This window comes from Sesamum indicum, linkage group LG11 (assembly GCF_000512975.1).
Source record: "Sesamum indicum cultivar Zhongzhi No. 13 linkage group LG11, S_indicum_v1.0, whole genome shotgun sequence".
Taxonomy (NCBI): Eukaryota; Viridiplantae; Streptophyta; class Magnoliopsida; order Lamiales; family Pedaliaceae; genus Sesamum; species Sesamum indicum.
In genome coordinates, this window is record NC_026155.1 from 9,570,223 (window position 1) to 9,577,930 (window position 7,708).

Consider the following 7,708-nt stretch of genomic DNA (forward strand, 5'->3'; position numbering starts at 1 on the left):
CAAGCCCAAGAAACATCTTTCTTTCATTTTTGTCTATGATGACCGGTACAATCTCATCGCAAAAACTGAACCTTGATTTTTATTAAATTCTGCAATCTTATCTATGAGGATCGTATATACGTCAGTTAATTATTGGCTAAACGATTCTTGTTTACAAGGGACTGTTACTTAAATTTGACTGAACTTGATAGATCTGGGAATTGTGCTGCTGAAAATTCATTATCAATTGTGGAGTTATAGAATGAAAGGTCTCGGTCTAAGGGTCCAAGATTAGAACTGGTTTCACAGTGTAAAGAAAGTCTCTCTTGTGATGATGTTACATAACACCATCTATTCCATTGTTTTTCCCCTTTGATTTATACAAATTTGGATATAGTTCTTTACTATTTGCTTGTACTGTTGCATTTATCAAAGACTTCCCTCTCTTCCCTCAATCAACTACAAATGTCTTAGAGTTGATGTTCATTTGGACTTTGATGATTATGATCCTCTGATCTGTTTAAGACCTCCTGTGTATCTCTTTCGTCTTGTAACTTAATTCACATGCTATTGTACTGAGCCATGCACATTAATCACTCAACTTACTTGATTACTTAGAAATATCTGCCTCTTTGTTAACGAGAAAATTCTAACCAAGATCGGGTTTGGCTAAATTTGAACTAATCGTATTACACTTGTCATGTGATCAGTATATAATTCAATGAGAGTAACCAATCATATAACAAGTGTATCACATTTGCTATATGATAGGTTTGATTTGATTTGGCTAGATCTAATTTGGGCAAAACTTTCTTTGATAATTTGTTTTACTCTCAGAATCAATATGGTTAGTTGAATGGAGAAATGGGATCAGTGCACGCATCATGTGCAATTACAATTCTTAGCAGTTTTTCTCTTTACATAATGATATGTAGAGATTCTCTGCATCATATGATTATAGTTTAAAATACAATACTTTATAAAACTTAACATGCGAGAGTAGGCTGTCGATTCCGGGACAATCCAATTATTCTGTATTGATAGTCGTTTATATTTAAATAAGTACGTTTTATATGTATATACCAAGAACAACTCGTCTGATTTTGTATTTCTATACCTTAATAAAATTAAAAATTTCTAATTATGCACCTCATTTTTAAACCTTGCAATTTCCCGAATGTGGTCGTAAACAGAGAAGCAACGGAAATCTAATTCAAATCTGATGAGTCCAAATTTAGTTAGAACTTAGAATTTTCAATCTATTGGTGGCACAACATTAGTCATCCTGAAATACAGTTCTATACCCAAAAAAAAATTATGGAAATTAAAAAGATAAATTACAACGAGCTCTCCTAAAATTGACATAATTATGAATACTTCATTATTGAAAAATTACAAATATCTATTGATGTTTTGGATGGAACTCTAAAATTGTCAACTTTATCTTTTTTTTATTTAGAATTATTTGATTTACGAGCAAGTGTAATTCACAACAATCATATGTCCTTACCAAATCCTTATCGTACGATATATGATGTGAGCGTGTATCACTATTCTATATTAGATAAAGACATGCGATCGCACTAATTTTAAAATTTCTTCTCTTCATGAGATATATAGGTACGTTGTTTTTTTAAAACAAACTATATTGTATGAAATTGAAGAATGCCTCATATTCGAATTAAATTTTTTATTGCAATTCCGGTTATATCTTTTATTTTATTTTACATGTACACATCCCGTATAATATTTTGTTAGATAAAATTGATAGACATAATTTTTACATGACATATATATATATATATATAAAACTGAACAAAAGATGTAATAGGAATTACAATAAAAAATTCAAATCCGTAGTTTTCAAGAAAATCCATGAGGTATCACTTCTTAGTCTTACTTTCTCGAATTGGGCTCAGATGGAGTGGACTTGTTCCATGTCAAAGCCTAAGGCCCAAACAAATAATTAACAAGAGAATACAAGCAAATAAACAGTAAACGTGATGCAGAATTGGCAAAGGTAGGGATGTGGCATTATTTCAGTTCAATTTTATAATACTTTTTGTTTTGGGTTGTTCAACATTAATTCTTTTTAATTAAAAAGTATTATTACCATTTGATGTGTCTTATGCCTTCAACTCCATCTGAAATATGTCCCACCGCTAATTGCGCACACTCCACACTTTATCTTCACACCAACCCACAGCTCACCTCTGCTCACTCCAACTTTCTGCATACTATTTTTCATCTCATTCATCCCTCTTTCTAAATCACAACTTATTAGATTTGAACTCAAATTTCGAAAAAATGCAATGTATCCCCTATCATGTGAAAAATCAACAAAAAAATTCCTCTGAAAAATAAAATAATAAATTACTCCCTATATTTTAAAAAATAAAGTAAATTACTTCCTATTAATATTTTAGATAGACAGTAATTTATTTTATTTTTTAAAATACAAGAGCTTAAATTTATTATTTTTTTTTACAAAAATTTATTTGCTCATTTCACGTATTATATGGATAAATTTTATTTAACTCTTCAAATTTCCGAGCAAAATGTCATATCCCGAAACAAGCGGCGAGAGCACATGCTTGCTTCTTTGCTATCTTGCTATTTCTGTTGCCCCCCACCCCACACCTTCTCTCTCTTTCTCTTTCTATATAAATATATATATGTATTTAATATTTAAAATTAGATAAAAGTTGTGATGACTTATAATGAAGAAAAAATCAACCTACAAAAGAAAGGTTGATATTCTTGAAACTAGTAGATTATATAATTGATATTAAATGGCTGTTTTTATTATTAAGTTATTAAGTGAATTATATAAGAAGTAGTATGATTATCCTAATGTATGGAACATAGAAATCGATCCAGGTTCAAATGGATAATGCATGAAATCTAGATTTCAGTCTAGGTTCAAGGGCATAATGTACAAAATCTATAAACATGTATACTAACATAGTGACTCATATAGAAAAAACCTAGATTTAAGGAGACAATGCAGCATAACTGAACTTGCTCTTCAATGCAAAAATAAATGACTGTCCCCACGGGGACAACTCAAACTCAATGGTTCAGGATCTTTGAGCATCAAACTTTTTTATTAGAGATCTCGTGTTTGAATCTTGAATGTGTGAGTGCGTAAAACTACTTACAAGAAGACTAATTGCTTACATGAGATAGGAAAGGAGGGGGGGGGGGGATTTGGGCTAGATTCTATAATAATGTTGATCTCATTTTTTGTGGCCGTGATTTAAATTTTCACTAGAAATCATTTACAAAAAAAAAAAAAAAATCACCAACTTTGAGTGAAGGTGATTGACTATGTATAGTCTTTAATCATCAATGTGTGTGTGTTTTCGAGGGAGTCAAAAAAGTGCCCACATAATTATATATACATATATGTATATATGGGGACAGTCATTCCAATTTCCATCCGTCACATGTCATGTTTTTTGTTCTGCAGTAGTGTAATTCCACTACATGCATTCATTTTACTTTCCTCATTTTCACTTTTTTTTTTTTTTTTTGGTTCTTAAAATAAAAGGACAGAATCGTTACATCAACTTTTGCGAGGAAAATAAGGAAATTTAATATTTGCATTTCATTATTTATTCTTTTTTTGGTAATTTGAGAGGTGGGATATGAATAAATTCAAGATCATATGATCATTTTCCGCTGTAGAATGTCTATTTTGAGCTACGACACCGGCTACTTCTCAAAGAGGGACGACCAGCCACGCAAGCATCCTTCAGTAGGATCGTATCCGTCCTCCATCGCTATGGATTAACATCTGCTTTAAGCCATAATTATTTTTAAGTAGATCAGAACATTCTGCATATGTATCAATAAAATAATGGATACAGTAGCGTAAGTAGATTCGTATTCAAATCGATTCGATTTCATGACCTATGTACCTTCTAAAAATGCACAATTCATTCCACTTGAACTACTATTTCAACAATAATATCACACGTTTCTGAGTTCTATTATTCATTACTTTTTTTAAATAATGATATATAATATATCAATACATTAATATGACTAAAAACAACGAATCAATTACAATGATTTACATAAAGTGATACAAATACCCATAAAGCTTGTGGGACTTAAACTCATGATTTCAAATTTATTTGTAAAATCTCAACGCTAACTGCTAAATTAAGACATTATTGGTATAGTATGTGCAAATAACTAATTGTACATGAAATTGTTGATGTTGATCCCTAGAGGGGCTCATGATGGAGACCGGACATAATCAAAATGGCTCCATTACATTGTACCAACACAATGTTGAGACACTTGACAAAAATATGAGATTTCCTTAGGATTTCGAATCAACATCTCTACGTTGCATCAAAATCATCCTTCGAAGGTTTCCGTTCAAAAATTCTTATATAAATTAGATTTCATTCAATTAAATTAATTAGTTTCATAATAAATTATATAATTAATTTAAATTTGATCAAATTTAATTTGAACTAAAATTCTTATATCAATTTAATATAGCCGAGTTTGCTTAGTGTGGTATGAGCATGAAAATTTTGCTTGTCGAATAAATATACTAAACTTTGATCTAAGAACTCTTCAATATTAAATTAACATATACGTAAATGATATTCCGTAAATAATAATAAGATGAAAAAAATTATTCAAATCAAATTTGATCTGATTGAACCAACCAATCATATACTTACTCCGACTCTATTAAATACTTGTTATTATAGTATGAGTATATTTTATAACTATCTAATACAAAATGGTAATTATTAGAGAACTGAAAAATTATCGGTGGAATATGATAATACTTTTCTTCTAAGCAGTAATTATATAATTATATTAATATATTAATAAATTGAGCAGTATATTGATTCAATAAACATATCAACAATTAAGAACAATAAAATAAATTATAATAAAATAAAATAAATGCCCACATATCCAATAAAATTCGAACCCATGACATGGTATTTGATTATGAAATTTCAATATTATCTAGTGAACTAAAATATGATGGGTAAACATGGTAATACTCATAGGTCAAAGCATTTGATGATTTGGGGAAATTAATTAAGAAAAGAATAGGTGTTTATGATAATTAAGTGGGAATGGGAGAAGGACATACATGAGAAACATGAATATCTTTAGAATTAGACACTTCTATAAATCATGCCTTTCACATCCAAACACAATCCATGTGCAACACAATCTAGTTGATTGACCCATCAAAATATTACTAATAAATTTATTTTATTAGTAATATATATATTTGTGGAATTCTTATTAAAAACATTTAAGTTATTTGATTTATATTTTCAAGAAAAATATTATTTGATTTTTCAGATAAATTCATTGAGAAACTTTTGTTTTTAAAAACTTTTTTACGAAAAAAGAAATATGAAACTTGACATGATTAAACCCAATGAGTATTCACTCTATTCGGACTCAAATTCAGTCATGTCCTAATAAATACATGTACTTGTTACTTGTATGTTTTACTCGAGTCTTACCTGTAGTGTAGAATATCCGTTGGGTCTTCCCATTCTATACCCAAAATAATTGAATTCGGTATGCGTCTTATACATATTAAAATGAATGAAATAATTATACATATTTTTCTTACTGATATCACCAAAACATATTACTAAATTAATTTATGAAAAATATTTTATGAGCTTGCAATCGATAAAATAAATTTAAAAATAATTTGTATTTTTAACATGCCTGAATTGAATATTGTTGAAATATAGATAATAATCTTCACTTTATTCAAATAATGGATCATTATTAATCAATAATAGAATCCACATAGGAAAAAAAGTTAAAGAACTAGTAAGAAAATAACTATGAATATCATATTTTAACTTTTACAATGATTTCTTTTTTTTTTTTTTTAATATTGAATTAAAATTGTGTTTGACTTTCATTTTGTGAGTTTTTTACAATTCACATTCAAACAAATTTTATTAATATCATTTATTAGTTGAGCTTAACATATCATTTTAACCCAAGGGTGGTGCGCTTAGTTGTCTGTTTCTGCCGTTTTAGTCAATGTTTTAAATTATTTTGGACTAAAATATCCTTTATATGTCTATATAATAAAATAAAGTTTTTTTTGACTTGTTTTGTGTGCATTTTTTTGCCATTTAATAAAATATTAAATAAATTATATTTAAATTTATTACATTATAAAAATTATACCTTATTATTTTTTATTTCAAAAAATTTTAAGAATACCAAAAAGATAAAAATATATTTTTTTATACATATTTATATACATTATTTTTTTATTTCAAAATTTCTGAAAAATATATTTATAAATATAAAATACCAAAAAAATAAAAATGTAATTAATCTTATAAAAAAATAATTTTAATACACTAAATTTTATTTTGCAAATTTAGGTTAAATAGTTTTAATGGGTGTATTTAAAAGAAAAATGAATATTTTAAATAATATGATAAATTTTATAAAAAAATATTTATATATTAATTACAAAAAATATTTTAAATAATATATTAATTTAAATTATTATTTAGGTTAAATATTTTATTAATTATATTATTTTTTTATAAATGATATTTATATTTAAATTAGTATTGTATATATTTAAAAGAAAAAAAATCCAATATATAAATCAAACAAAATTAAAGTTAAATATCTAATAATTAAGTCAATTAAAAAAATAAACTAACTATAATTAATAAATAAGTTAATTAAAATTAAGCCTTAAATGCATTTTTAGCTCCTTTCTCGCCGAAAACTTATCTTTAAATTTCTAGCGCCATCTCGACGAATTTCTGACCGCTAGTGATACCAGTCGAATGCTCTCTTCAAGATGAACATTTTTATACCTTCAATTTGAATTTTTGTCAATCGGAGAGATTGGGCTCAAGCCACGACTGTTGAACCTGTTTGCCGTCGATTCGTCGCTATCCGGATAAATCTTGATTGCAAACCACCACAATCAGACTTGTCTATTCAAGACGATTCTAACGAGAGCGGTCTCACTCATTTTGATAACGCATTCGCAGAGATCCGACAATTTGAATATTTGCGCTGCCAGCAGCGGTGGGGTGTAGCAGGTGGGGTAGTTAATTTATATATATATATATATATAATAACAATATATTTATTTAATTTTAAATTATTTATATATTATATAAGTTAAATAATATATTAAATCTAAACCTTTTATTTTTTAAAAATTTAATAATTGAGATTAATTTATTATCTCTAACGATCAATATTTGATCAAAAGAGATCCAACGTCGTTAAAATAAGAAATAATATACGGGTATAATGATCATTTAATAAAAAAATTAACGCCGTTAGTAAGATTTAACGAGAAGGGTGATTGAGTTATATTTAAAAAACACAGAACAATTTTTAGCCTGCTCTTAAAATAGAAAGAAATTTTTAATAATTTTTAATTGATTTTTTAAAACATTTGAAAATTTTATACATTTTAGCCTAAAAATTTGGATAAAGTAAAACCCACCGATTGGCAGGTCTATAAAAGTGCAGATCTCCAACTAGAAATCCACCGTAACAATATTATTTATTTCAATCAGACATATGCATTATGTTTGGTTTTGTTTTTAACTTGTTTTTGGGTATTTTGTGGAGATAGAGAGAGAAAAACAAAGATAAATAAAAATAAGTTAGAGATAGTGTGTATGTTTGGATTTGTTTTTGGAGATAATATAAAATAAGTATG